The sequence below is a fragment of the Callithrix jacchus genome, chromosome 6, assembly GCF_049354715.1.
Source record: "Callithrix jacchus isolate 240 chromosome 6, calJac240_pri, whole genome shotgun sequence".
Classification (NCBI taxonomy): Eukaryota; Metazoa; Chordata; class Mammalia; order Primates; family Cebidae; genus Callithrix; species Callithrix jacchus.
This window is the reverse complement of record NC_133507.1, coordinates 138340554-138355489: the sequence shown is the minus strand read 5'-3', so window position 1 is coordinate 138355489 and position 14936 is coordinate 138340554. Positions and strand designations below refer to the sequence as shown.

General features: G+C 44.5%; 1 long non-coding RNA gene across 2 annotated transcripts; it reads left to right on the top strand.

Annotated features, from left to right (window-relative positions):
- Nucleotides 1-4165: 4165 nt before the first annotated feature.
- LOC103793938 (uncharacterized) lies at nt 4166-12826 on the top strand. Of its 2 annotated transcripts, none has more exons than XR_013519091.1 (4): nt 4166-4388; nt 7514-7612; nt 11751-11899; nt 12638-12826. It is a non-coding gene; the product is annotated as an uncharacterized LOC103793938 (long non-coding RNA). The 2 variants fall into 2 exon arrangements; XR_001912352.4 differs by having other exon boundaries at nt 11738-11899.
- Nucleotides 12827-14936: the final 2110 nt, after the last annotated feature.

Here is a 14936-nt window from a genome sequence, read left to right as displayed (position 1 = left end):
CTGCCATAGCCTTCTGAGTAGCTGGCATTACAGGCACGCACCACCACAAGCTCATTTTTGTATTTTTAGTAGAGACAGGGTTTCACCATGTTAGCCAGGCTGGTCTTGAACTCCTGACCTCAGGTGATCGACCTGCCTTGGCCTCCCAAAGTGCTGGGATTACAGGCATGAGCCACTGCACCCGGCCAAGACCATCTATATTTTGATCCAGTTTCTTGAGATCTATAAAGGCCAGGCAAGACATATTTTAGAAAATTGTTAAAAGCTTGAGCTCCAGAATGACAGTCTGCATTAGAATCTGGGCCTCATTGCTCAGTGGGTGGTTGATTCAAGGCAAATCATTTAGCCTCTGAACCTCGGTTTCCCCATCTTTAAGATGGAGATAAAGCCTTACTTCCTAAGGCTGCTCTGAGATAAGATAAAACATGTAAACCACTTAACACTATGCCTGAAATAGAACAAAACCCACCAAGCAGAAGTCAGGCTCTTATTATGTGTATAACACCTATTGGGTGTTATAAAATGGGCCTAATTCTAGCTTCTCTCCAGCCTGGAGGGGATAGGAGCCTGGGAAAGAGAACAGGAGACCTGGGTTCCAGTCCTGGCACTACCACCATGAGCTATGTGGTCTTGGTCACCTATGAGCTTCTGTTTCTTTGTTTATAAAGTGGTAAGGCTGAATGAGGTGGCTTCTGAGCCCCCTCCCTGTGCTAATGAGCTCATGTTTGTGGCGTTCTAGTTCTTCCATGACAAGACTTCCTGAGTCTCCTCCCGTCTATCTGCTTTGCAAAAGTGGCTCCTGGGACTCCCCTTGTCCAGGCATTTACTCAGGGGGCCCCTGGTCATTTTCAGGCACAGACACTGCATCTCCACATCTGTCCTGCTGCTGCCCTTTCACTTTTATCTGAGGTTCCTCCTGGGCTTCTGGGAATGCCATCCCTCCCTGCCCCCACTGTATCCCCCTAAGGACTCTGTGTCCACTCACTTTCTTGTCTTCTACCCAAATTCCTAGCTCCTTAAGCCAGGTAAAAAAGCAATTTAGTTCGACCTAAGCTGACACTTTCTCAGAACCTCCCCTGCCTCTGGCACATTCTTTGTGTTTCAGCAGGACCCAGAGAGCTGGAGAATTCCTCTCCCTCCTTAGCATGGGTCCCTGTGTTGGCATGCCAACAGCCCCAAATATTTAAGGCAATCATGAAAATGAGCTCAGAGTCCCATGCCAGAGCCTTGAAAGGAATTAGGCTAAAAACAGGGCAAAGGAAGAGGTGAGGCCAAACAGAAAATGCCATGAAAGGCACTGCCCAGCATGAGCATGGCGGGATCCCAGAGCCCTCCTCTCTGGCTTCACTCACCTATAGCCAGGCACTGTGCTGGGCACTGGGGATGCAAACTTGAATGAATCATCATCCCTGCCCTTGAGGAGCTCCCAGGCCAGCCGAGGAAGCCACACAAATGGACAGTCACAGTACGAACAAGTTGCCACCAAAGGCGCAAGAAAGCCATCAAAGAAGAGAGTCTTGGCTCTGCCGGGGGTCAGTGATGCATCTCCCAGGGCCTTGATCCAGGCTTGACTAGGACAGGCGTTCAGCCAGGAACAAGGCAGAAGACTTGCTTCCAGACCGAGAAATGCAGATGCAAAGGCACAGAAGCATGACAAAGGATGAAGGAGAGAGAGAACGTGCATAAGCATGACTGCTTGGGCATGTTTATGTACATGTAATGCACGACGAATGAACTTAGACTTATAATTGAAGATTTTATTTTTTTGAGACAGAGCCTTGCTCTGTCACTCAGGCTGGAGTGCAGTGGCACAATCTCTGCTCACTGTGACCTCCACCTCCCAGGTTCAAATGATTCTTCTGTCTCAGCCTCCTGAGTAGCTGGGACTACAGGTGCCTGACACCACGCCTGGCTAATTTTTTGTATTTTTAATAGAGAAGGGGTTTCACCATGTTAGCCAAGATGTTCTTGATCTCCTGACATCATGATCTGCCCTCCTCAGTCTCCCAAAGTGCTGGGATTACAGGCATGAAACGCTGTGCCCGGCCATAATTGAAGATTTTTTTAAAATGCTGGCCTAAATGAACACATGGATGCTTGGGGGTGGAAGGAAAATACTGGGCTGAATGCCTCTATTAGAAGGTGCCTGGAGTGCATGCCAAGCATGGATGTGTATGGGGTGGGGGGATGACAGAGCTATGTGCCCATAGCACCTTTCCTGTGATCAATCCTGGGCGACTCCCTGCTGCAGGGGAGATGGGGTTCCCCCAGTCATTTGAGTGAAGGAAGAGAATCAGCTTGGCAAGCTGGGAGAGCTGGCAGTGCCCCAGGCACCTGGCACAGTGCAGGGAAAGGTGTCAAGGTCAAAAGCGATGCCTGAGTGAGTTGTGACTAAGGGACCCCCGGGGCTTCCTGGTTACCAAGAGATGGGAGTGGTGGGCAGGCCCAGGCCCTCTCCTGCCAGAACGCTTTCAAATCCTCACAACAGGCTCAGAGAGTGGCTTCGGCCTAAGTCTTGGGAAGCTGGGCAGCCGCACTCAAGTCTCTTTTGGAAAGAAAGAAGTAAATGAAAGTGATACAAGCAAAATGACCACCAGGTGCTATTAAAAAAAATTGGTTATGATCAAGACATCTGTAAATAATAATGGTGCTCATTTTCATCATCATCACCATCACTATCATCACCATTTGTATTGACTTAAATGGTTCTAACATTTTCTAAGCACTTAAGCCTTGCATGCAGTCAACCTGCATTAACAATCTCAAGAGATTAGTATTCTTACTCACAGGTTACAGAAGAGGTAATATCCCCTAGGAAGGCTATGTTAAGGTGCAGAGTGCCCTAAAACTAGGCAGTGTGTATTCAAAAAGCAGAAAATGTTATGGACTGAACTGTGTTCCTCACCCCCACAAAATTCTTTTTTTTTTTTCAGATGGAGTCTTGCACTGTTGCCAAGACTGGAGTGCAATGGCACGAGCTTGGCTCACTGGAACCCCTGCCTCCTGGGTTCAAGTGATTCTCCTGCCTCAGCCTCCCAAGTAACTGGGATTACAGGTGCCCACCACCGTGCCCAGCTAATTTTTTGTATTTTTAGTAGAGACAAGGTTTCACCATGTTGGCCAGGCTGGTCTCAAACTCCTGACCTCATGATCCACTCACCTTGGTCTCCCAAAGTGCTGGGATTACAGGCGTGAGCCATCGTGCCTGGCTCCAAAATTCTTATGTTAGAGTTCTAAATTCCAGTACTTCAGAATGTGAATGTATTTAGAGATATGGTGTTTAAAAAGGTAATTAAGTTAAAATGAGGTCATTAGGGTGGGTTTTAACCCACTGTGACTGGTGTCCTTGTAAGAAGAGGGAATTTGGACACAGACATGTATGGAGGAAAAGACTATGTGAAGACACAGGAAGAAGACAGCCATCTATAAGGCGGGGAGGGAGGCTTCAGAAGAAACCAACTCTGTTGACACCTGGATCTCAGACTTCCAGCCTCCAGAATTGTGAGAAAATAGATTTCTGTTGTTCAGCCCCCAAGTCCACGGTGCTTCTTTATGGCAGCCCTTGCGAATAAATAGAGAGAGCAATGACCCAGGAATGCCTTAGAGAAACTGGGAGAAACAAGCCTGCAGAGAACACATGGCACCCATGCAGGAGAGCTGGCTGCCTCACGCCTTTGCCTCGCCCTCCGCTGTAGGCTGAGGTCCCCTTAGCATCCTCAGCTCAGCTTGATAAGCCCCAGATGGTTTGGAGTTGTACAACAATTGATGGTGTCTTCCTTGACAAGATCAGGACTTGAAAGCAATGGGATTAAAACCTGGGGTTTGAAAAGATTAAAACACAAAACCTAAAACAAAGCAAAGCCAGCATAATCTTTCTATTCTATAGACCTTTATACACCAAACCACCATGAGAAGTAGGGTGAAGGGCCAATATTTCCACCTGGCTTGAGAAGAAAAACCAGTGCCCAATAGGAGTTCACTTTCTCACACTAAATGGGCCAGAGGCCGGAGGATGAACCCCCGGGAGAGGCGTCATTAGGATGGGTCAGTAACTAGGTCAGCAGTCACTGTGTCTGGGTTCTCTTGGATTCCTCGAAGCAAGTTAATCATTAAAGGGAACAGGCAAAAATATGGTCTTGAGGTTTGATTAAACTAAAATTGCTCTAGTCAGAGAGTGGGGTGGGGAAGAGGGTTTCAAGAATTCCAATCAGTCCCTGATGACACTGTGGAGATCCAAGTTGCCTTGGAATATGCAATCAATGTGGAAATCGCCAGAAGTATAGAGGAGTGACGGCTCCAGGCTCCAGTGCAGCAGGGCCTAGAGAACGGCGAAGGCATCCCAAACTAAGAAAGTTGCATCTCTGTGTTGACAGCAGACTTTAAAACAGGTACAGGCTATTAGAGCAAAAGAAGGCTAGCAAAAGATGGGGAAAATGAGGAGGATTTTCTGAAGGAGGCGCTCTGGGAACTGAGCTCTGGAGGAGGAAGGAGATAGAGCTCAAAGGACAGAGGAGGGTGCTTTGTCCCATGGAAACTATGAAAGAGAAACTCCAGTGGCCGGGCACGGTGGCTCATGCCTGTAATCCAGCACTTTGGGAGGCCAAGGCGGGCATATCACCTGAGGTCAGGAGTTTGTATATCATCTCTACTAAATATACAAAAATTAACTGGGCATGGTGGCGCCTGTAATCCCAGCTACTCAGCAGGCTGAGACAGGAGAACTGCTTCAACCTGGGAGGCGGAGGCTGCAGTGAGCCAAGATCACACCACTGCACTCTAGCCTGAGTGACAGAGAGAGACTCTGTCTCAAAAAAAAAAAAAAGAAAAAGAAAAAGAAAAAGAAAGAGGAAAGGTTTTCTGGACAGCAGAAAGTTCTCCATAAGGAGTTTAAAGCCAGAAGGGGAGTCTTGGGCAGCACCTAAAAGGCATGTGTGTTTGTGTGTGGGGGTGAATGTGTGGTGTGTGCATACATGCATGTGTGTGATTTGTGCTGCATGGTATGCATGTGGCATGTATGTATGTGTATGCATGTGTGTGTGCATACATATGTGGTGCACTGTATGTGTGGTGTGTGTGCATGTGTGATGTGTGTTATGTGCATGCATGTGTGTGGTGCATCTGTGGTGTGTGTGTGTGTGTGTGCATGTATGTGCTCGTGTACACGCATCCTGGGACTTTAATGGTAAGAATCATCTGGTTGAATATCTCTGGTGAGGAGCAAGCAGGTAGCCCGGGGAAGAGCTAACAATAGCAGGATTTGGGGAGACCCGGGCAACTTTGTCAGGAGCCTCCTGAAACAAACACGGAGCCAGGGTAAAGGGTCTTGAAAGAGGCCTGGTGGATTTTCAATCAGACCTGCAGTGTCGAGTTTCAGCTCAAGTGATATCCAAATGTCTCGTATTTCTATTTTATCGTTTCCATATTTTCAGTGAGCAGGGCTTACCATCTGCAAAACATTAGGCCAAAGAAATAAAAACCAAGAGGAAATTGCACTACAGTGCGGCATAATCAATCTAATCTGCCTGGGACCTTAGTGGAAACATGTGTGTCTTCACTCATCTGAGTATTAATGCCCCTGACTGTTTCTAAGCAGAAAGTTTCCCATTTGGCCAGGCTGAAAGGCAGCTCCCAAATGGAGCAGCAGTTTTCTGGTATCCAAGCTCGCCTCCCCTGCTTCTAAATCAAATCACTACCCGGTCACTGCAAATGACTCTCATGTGTTGACAGATTACCCAGTTCTGACAAGACATCAGCAGGAATCTGGGTTGGCACAAGAACCGAACAGCAGAGCGGGGAGCCAAGTGAGCTGGCTGTTAGGTGACAGGGCAGGCAGAGTGACCTGCCCGCTCTTTCTAGCCTGCTCCCTCCTGGGCCCTACTGACGTGTCTAGTTGTCCTCTGCAGCCTGGTCTGTGCCACATCTCAGACAAGGCATGTCAACTATTCAATCCTTCTTTTCCTCGTAAGAAAAGCAGGATCATAACACCTACCTTGCAAGGCAGTAGGGAAGAGCGCCATGTTTCATAGAAAAAGCTCCTAACAGAGCATCCAGCACACACTACCTACTTAAAACATGCTTTGAATAATAACAGCAACAGTGCACACTTATATCATGTTTACTACATGCCATGAGTGGTTTTAAGCACTTGATATTTTACATGTGTATGTGTGCATACACGTATGAACGAATTAACCCTCGCAACCCTGTAAGACAGATTCTACTGTTATCACTGTCTTACAGAAGAAGAAACTAAGGCACAGAGAGGTTCTGTAACTTGACCATGATCACAGAGCTGGCAGAGCCAGGATTCAAACTCAGGCAGTCTGGCTCCAGGGACTGAGTGTAGATAAATAAATGAATTAATTAAAAGTTGACATGTTGGTGGATGGATGGGCAAAGAACATGGATTCCCATGAACTCCAGTAATGAACAAGTTATCTAAGGAGCAACTGACAAGTTCAAGGCTCAAAATTCGAATCCCAGCCCCCATCGAGTCCAGGAATTGCGGTTGTTTAATGTTGCTACAAAGTGGCATCATCAGGCTGCTTCCCTGACTGAGACAGGCTTAGTAGGCCATGATATGGAAGGTTATAACTGGAAAGCACTCAGGCATCACCGAACTCCTAATTTTACGTTTGCAGGAACTGAGGCAAGAGAGGGTAAGTGACCAGCCTGGGGTCACAGTGCCTGTTGGGACATGTGCCACTTCTATGCCCAGCACTGTTTTTATGACCTCACTTAGCATCTCCTTCACACTAGGAAAGCTGCTTCTGGAAGTTGGGGGAGGAGTTATGGACAGAAAAGCAGGCTTGAAGAGTTGAATACTCTGCCTGGCAAATTGTTTTAAAATGAGAAAGTCATACTTCATTGCAAGGAAGTTCCTGTGAGTCTGGTGAAGTCATCAGCCCTTGCCTCTCCCCCGCCCCTCCCTGAGGCATCCAGAGGTCCACGGAGGGACAGGACACTGGTACGGAATGCACCGTACACTCCCACGCTGCTTGCTGTTCCCCCAACACGCCTGGAGCATTCCACATTCCCACCACAGGATACTTGCTCACATTGTTCTGGGACTGAATCCTCCCATCCTGACTCTCATCCACGCCTGGAGTAACCCTCCCCAGGCTTCACGGACAGCTTGAAAGCTGCCCCCTCTGTGACACTTTCCCAGCCATCGGAGCCAGGATGGACTTCCTGAGCTCCAGGGACACTTGAAGCCAGTGGGGAAAGCTCTGGCGCCTGCATCAGCCCAGTCTGAATCTCTGTTGTCCGCTCACTTTAGCGTGACTTATGGCAAGGACCTTCATGATCTCCCTATCTCCATTCTCCCACTTATCAAAGGGGAATCATAACAGTCCCCTCCTCATGGGGTTATATAATCAGATCAACATATATAAAGAAAGCATTCAGTACAGGGCCTGGGAGCCATGATTGCCTCTCTTCGAGGTCTTATTCCACATGCTTTTCTGATTTATGGTTGTTTGACTTTGCATCTTATCTCCCTCTCTGTTGGCAGGAACGGTGTCAAGTTTCACTTTCCGGACCTGCTACACTCTGAGCCTTGTGCAAAGAGCCTTGTGCATTTGTTAAGTTGAAGTGAATTGGAACGAAAAAGGTGAGTTAATTGTGGCAAAAAGCAGGGCGTTACAGTTTTTGTAAAAAGCCTATGATGACTGCCTTTAAAAATAGCCTTCAGAGGTTCTGGGTAGATGTGCAGAGTAGAATATGCTTTCGGTTCCACTACTAGTGTTCTTGAGGATGAGGTTGAGAGAAGCAATAATAACATCCTCCTATCAAGGACTTCAGATGGCCCATGTTAGGGTCTTTGTACCTTCGTTTATTCCCTGCTAGCCCTCTGTAAGGTAGACGTTATTATCCCTATATATAGATAGGAAATCCCTACATATGGATAGATTCAGAGAGATTAAGTCACCCAACAAAGGTCAGAGAGCAAGTATAGAGCTGAGCCCGGGTCGAATGCAAGCCTGTCTGACTCGCAAGGCCGCGCTGTACACTGAGCAGGTCGATAGACTGCCTTCTGCCATCTGACCTAGGGCTTGTTTTTGTACAGCTATCAAGCCAAGGTGGATTTTTACACTTCTAAATAGTTGGGGGAAACAATCAAAAGATTAATGTTTTGTGACACGTGAAAGTTACATGGAATTTACATTGTAGTGCACATGAATGAGGTTCTACTGGAACACAGCCACATCTGTTCATCTACACATCATACAAGGTATGGGCCTGCCTCTATACATTGGCTGCTACAACAGAAGAGTTGAGTATTTGAAGGAGACACCACATGCCCCTTAAAGCCTGTATTTCATATCTAGGTTTTTAAAGAAAAAAGTTTGCTAGCCCCTGCTCTATGTCCTACTGACTCTTACAGACAAACATCACGCAAAGAAAACTGCCCTTTCCATAAAAGTCACGCTAGAAAAAGGGCACCCATCTCTGCAGCAATAAATCTTGGTCTCCAGATTCTGGCTTTCCTTTATGCATGCTGAGCCACCTTGTTCTTGCTTTCATCCAGCTTGCAATGGGATTCGGAAGGCAAAGCTTAGAGCAGCCACCAGACTCTGCCGGGCAGAAACAACAGGCCAGAGCAAGCCTGGAAGCACAGAGAAAGGAATTTAGAGCTAGAAGTCAGCTCAGCTTCATTAATGCCTTCACCCCCTTGATTCATGGTTTCCTGCCACATCTTGTTGAGCTGTGAACGTGCCCAGGCCCTAAGAAGGCACAGGAGGCTGGAAATAATGAAAGCACAGGGGCTTCGGGTTCCCTGATTCTTTATCTGGTCTCCACCCTGACCACTGGGCAGAGGCCTGACTCAGCAGATCTCCCCTGGGAAGCCTCAGGCAGTCTCTCTCCCTGCAGAGTACTCGCTCTGAATATCAAATGAGCGCTTGGCCTAGCTGTTCCTTTGCCCATCTGCCTCACCCACCTGTTTTCCTTCTCCTTCACACTGCACAAAGTCCTTTTGCCCCTCCATTGTCTTCCTATGGGGTGAGCTCTTTGTGGCATTCCTTCATCCAGCAAGGGCTTTTGAACATCTGTCATTGTGTGTCCAGCTTTGTAGAGATACAAAGAAGTAAAAGTAACCCATGAAGTTTCTAGTTGTAGAAATAGAAACCAGGATACTAGGTATACACATGGGAAGCTACAGAGTAATCCCAGCAAATTCAGATTCCTTGAAGAAATGCTGAGCAACAGTTATGTGCTTGTATGCCCCAGGTGCCTTCATAACCACGCTTTTACTTAAGCCATAAAACATGCCTGTGGCCTAGGCATCCTCATGCTCTTTTTACAGATAAGAAAACTGAGAATCTGAGAGATTGCCTGGAGATCAAATGGCTGTTGAGGCATGAAGCTAGGATTTCAATTCAGGTCTCACTGGTTCCAAAATCCATACATCTTTGAACGGATGCATCAATTCATGTATCTTTGAAAAACTAGGCTGCTCCCTCTACCAGGATGTCATTGGGTGCCTCAGGGATACAGGATAAGGATTTTAGGACAAATTTCTTAGGGAAAAAATTCTTAAGTCCTGACACAGCAGCAGAAAGCGCACTGGAACAGCAATCAAAAATTCTAGATACAACCTGGCAGATCCTATAGTTAAAATATATATATATATTCTAGACCCAACTCTTCCTTTAATAAGTCATATGTCTCTGGGTGAGATTCTTCTCTTCCCTGCATCTCAGTTGCCACATCTGTAAAACTGAAGTAGATAGGCTGGGCAAAGTAATGTCAAAGCATCGCCCACCTCCACTGCTTCTCTCTGTTCCTGCTTCACAAATGTCATGTGTGGGCACAGGATTCAAAGTTCAGTTCTGGTCCTGAGTCACAAAACACAATCCAGGTGCCTCCATCTGAACCTTGAAATGACCAAAAAAAGCCCTAGTAAAACTCAGTCTGGCTACCTGGGTTCAAACCACAAAATAAAAATTAAAAAAAAAAAAAAAAGAAGACAAAAGATACTATATAGCTGCTATATTCCTTTCTAAATTCCTTCCTGCTTGGTTTCGTGGAACTGTTTCCAAGAATAAATCAGGCTTCTGTTGCATTTGCATTGCTGGAGCCTCCTGAAGCAGGCAATAAGGGGCAGCAATGTCAAAAAGGAAGCTAGGGTGGTAGGGTGGGAGGTGTTGGCAGAAGGAGGCCTGAGGCTTGAGGGACAGGAAGGATTTAAACAAAGTAGGGACAAAGATTAAAAAAACAAAACAAAAACAAAAAAAGAGTAAACTCCCAAGGCCTTTTGGGGAAACGGTGAGGTGACCAGTTCGTTTTAATAGGAATTATCAGGGAGTTGAGAAGAGACTAGAAAGATAGGCAATCTTAAACGCTTTCGGCAAATTAAAAATGTGACTTAACATCCTAGCAGCTGTAAGTACACTTAGCATCCAGCTCTTGGTTTCTATTAATACTGTCCAATATACAAAGAACTAGTGTTCTTTGAAGAAATGTCTGATTCTAGTAGGACAGCAGCAAAAAATATGTCAAATGAGTTCGGAGTATTTTGAAATACCAGAAAATAAGGAAGTGATCAAAACTGAATTCTTTTAAAAGATCTAAAATACATCTGGGTACAGTAGTACATGCCTGTAATCCCAACACTTTGGGAGGCCAAGTTGGGAGGACCACTTGAGCCCAAGAGTTTGAGACCTACTGGGGCAACATAGCAAGACCACACTAAATTATGTATATTTTACCCCCTGCAATTTTTTTTTTTTTTTTTTTTTTTTTTTTTGAGACAGGGTCTTACTCTGTTACCCAGGCTGGAATGTGGTGGCACAATCTTGCCTCACTGCAACATCTGCCTCCCAGGCTCAAGCAATCCTCCAGCCTCAGCCTCCCGAGTAGCAGGTACTATAGGCATGTACCACCATGCCTGGCTAATTTTTTTGTATTTTTGGTAGAGACAGGGTTTTGCCATGCTGCCCAGGCTGGTCTCAAATTCCTGGTCTCAAGCGATCCATCTGCTTTGGCCTCCCAAAGTTCTGGGATTACAGGCATAAGCCACCATGCCTAGCCCCAACATTTTAAAAAAATTAGCCAGGTTCAGTGGTACATGCCTATAGTCCCAGCTACTCAGGAGGCTGGGGCAGGAGGGTTCACTTGAGCACAGGAGTTTGAGGTTGCAGTGAGCTATGACTGTGCCACTGCATTCCAGCCTGGGCAACAAATGTAGACTCTGTCTCTTAAAAAATAAAACAAAACAAAATCCCTACCATAATGGTGATATGTCAAAGGGATGCAGGAGCCAACTGAAAGAGCTACTAATGGACAAAGCTGGAAAAATGTAAGCGATAAAATGAAGTAGTATTGATTTATAACCCGAAATAATATAAAATCAATATTCATACTGATATAAGTAACTGAATAAATGGGAAGAGAAAAAAAAATCTCCTATAGGAAAATCCCAAATAATTGATGTAGATATTGTACCCTCCAGAAAAGGAAACATAACTCTCCATTTCTTAAGTGTGGGCTGGGCAGAGTGACTTCCTTCCAAAGAGTAGGAAAGGGGGGTAAGAGTAACTTAACAGTGGAGAAACCAGATAAACACTACTAAACCAGGTAACAAGGTCAACAGTAACAGTGATAAAGCATGTTGGTAGCATGTGCCTTTGATATGATGTGAGAAAAATGGCACTTCACCTCTGTGGTCCTCTTCCCAAAAACCCATAACCCCAGGCTAATCATGAAACCAAGCATCAGACTAAGTCCCATACAGTTGCTTCCTACAGAATATCTGGCCAGTGCTACTCAAAACTGTCAAGATCATTAAAACAAGAAAATTCTGAGAAACTGTCACGGCCAAGAGGAACCTGAGGAGTCATGACAAGTAAATACTATGGTACCCTGGATGAGATCCTCAAACAGAAATAGACATCAGGTAGAAACTATGGACTTTAGTACATAATGTATCAATATTGGTTCATTGATTATAACAAATAAGGCATATGAATGTAAAATGTTAATAATGGGGAACATTATGTATATATGGAGGATACATGGGAAGTCTCTGTGATATCTGCTCAATTTTTCTTTAAATCTAAAACTATTTTTAAAAATAAAGTCTACTAATTTTTTAAAAGCCTAAAAAATGTGATTTAGGAAGCTACCTACCATTAGCAGGCGCTTGGTTAGAAACTAGGGTAAAACTCCTGCTCCAGAACTTCCTCCCTGGGAAAGTCCAAGAGGCAGGCACCTTTCCCTTTACTAGGACAAGGCCAATACGTGGTGAGCCTCAGGGACTTGCTCACTTTTACCCAGTGAGCCGGACACAAGCCTTCCTTGTGTCAATCCAGACAGCCATGTGCATTACCAAACCAACTGGGTCTGTTTGACTGAAGACAATGAAAAACCAAACATGGCTGGGCATGGTAGCTCATGCCTGTAATCCCAGCACTTTGGGAGGACAAAGCAGGAGAATTGCTTGAGGCCAGGATTTCAAGACAAGCCTGGGCAATATAGTAAGTCTCTGTCTCTCCAAAAAAATTTTTTTAATTAGCTAGGCATAGTGGCATGCAAGAGGACTGCTTGAGCCCCAGAGTTCAACAGTGAGCTCTTCTTAATGGGTCAGGACTGCAGTATTATGACCTCATTTAATCTTTTTTTTTTTTTTTTTTAGAAAGAAAGAAAAAAAAGGAGTGAAGGAGAGGAAGAAAGAGGAAGAAAAAGAGGGAGAGAAAACGGGAATGTAGCTTTATTCTAAAAATGGGTATTAATAATGGCCGATCAATATTTTGTGTATTTAAGGTGGAGAATGTATATTTTGTGTATTTAAAATGAAGAGCTCTATAAATATTTATTGAGTTTACTTGTTCCAGATCTGAGTTCAAGTCCTGGATATCCTTATTAATTTTCTGTCTCATTGAGTCTAAATCTCTTTATGAGTCTTATGTATCTGGGTGTTAGGATCGTTAGCTCTTATTGTTGCATTGATCCTTTTACCACTATATCTTTGTTTCTCTGAAATCTATTTTATCAGATGCGAGAATTGCAACTCCTGCTTTTTATTTATTTATTTATTTTTGCTCTCCATTTGGTTGGTAAATCTTTCTCCATCCCTTTGTTTTAAGTCTTTGTGTATCTTTGGATGTGAAATGAGTCTGGATGTAGCATATCGTTAGGTTTTGCCTGTATCTTTTGACTGGAGGATTTAGTCAACTTAAATTTAGGGTGACTGCCATTTGATGTTAACTGGCTATTTTATCCATTCGTTGATGTAAATTCTTCTTTATGTTGATGCTCTTTACTTTTTGGTGTATTTTTAGAAAAGCTAATACTGGTTGTTCCTTTCTATGTATAATGCTTCTTTCAGACGCTCTTCTAAAGCCAGCCTGGTGGTAATAAAATCTCTGAGTACTTGCTTGTTCATAAAAAATTTTATTTTTCCCTCAGTTGTGAAGCTTAGTTTGGCAGGATATGAAATTCTGGGCGAAAGTTCTGTTCTTTAAGGATGTTGAATATCGGCCCCCACTCTCTTCTGGCTTGTAGGGTTTCTGCTGAGAGATCTGCTGTAAGTCTAATAGGCTTCCCTTTGTGGGTAACCTGACCTTTCTCTCTGGCTGCCCTTAGTATTTTCTCCTTCATTTCAACCCTGATGAATCTAACAATTATGTGCCTTGGGGTTGCTCTTCTTGCAGAATATCTTTGTGGTGTTCTCTGTATTACCTGGGGTTGAATATTGCACTGCTTTGCTAGATTCGGAAAGTTTTCCTGAATAATATCCTGAAGAGTATTTTCCAGCTTGGATTCATTCTCTTCATCGCATTCAGGTACACCTATCAAACGTAAATTTGGTCTTTTCACATAGTCCCATATTTCTTGGAGACTTTGCTCATTCCTTTTTATCCTTTTTTCTCTATTCTTGTCTTCTCATTTTATTTCATTAAGTTGGTCTTCGACCTCTGATATCCTTTCTTCTGCTTGATCAATTTGGCTATTCAAACTTGTGCATATTTTGCTAAATTCTCGTGTTGTGTTTTTCAACTCCGTTAGTTCATTTATATTCCTCTCTATATTGTCTTTTCTTGTTAGCATTTCGTCAAACATTTTTTCAAAGTTCTTAGTTTCTCTACATTGGGTTAGAACAAGTTCTTTTAACTCCCAGAAGTTTCTTATCATCCACCTTCTGAAGCCTACTTCTGATAATGGCACACAGTCCTTTTCCATCAGGGCTTGTTCAGTTGCTGATGAGGAACTGTAATCCCCTGTAGAGGGAGAGGGGTTCTGATTTTGGGTATTCTCAGCCTTTTTAGGCTGGTTTCTTCCCTTTGTTATAAATTTATCCATCTGTCGTCTTTACAATTACCGCCTTTCTAGTTGGGTTTCTGAGTAGACGCCCAGTTTATTGATTCCCAGTGCTGGAATCCGAGCAACCCACTGCGCCGGCCAAAACAGCGGTTAAGACTGATGGTGCTCTTCTGCCCAGGAATCTCCTCCGTTTACTCTGCACGAAGAGCTGCTGCGCCGAGGCGCCGGCAAAACCGCTGCACTGGCCACAAGAGTCACGCTGGTGACCCGTGGGGCCCCTCCACTGGGAATCTTCTGGTCCGTGAGCGACGAAAATTCGTCTGAAAGTGTGGTGTCCTCTCATTCTCTGCGCTTTCACTGGGAGCTACAATCCCGAACTGTTAGCGATCAGCCATCTTGGATCTCTTGACCTCATTTAATCTTTATTACCTGCTCACAGGCCCTGTCTCCCAATAGAGTCATAATGAGAGTTAGGGCTTCAGCATATTTGATGGGGAACACAAACATTCAGTCCATAACACATGTATAAACAAAACAACATACGTTCAATCTTATAGACTGAAAAATAAAACCATAAAAGAAAGCAAGATTATTCACAGACTTATATATATATATATATAAATCATATTATATATTTGTAATAGCAAAGATGTGCAAGTTAAAGCCACTCC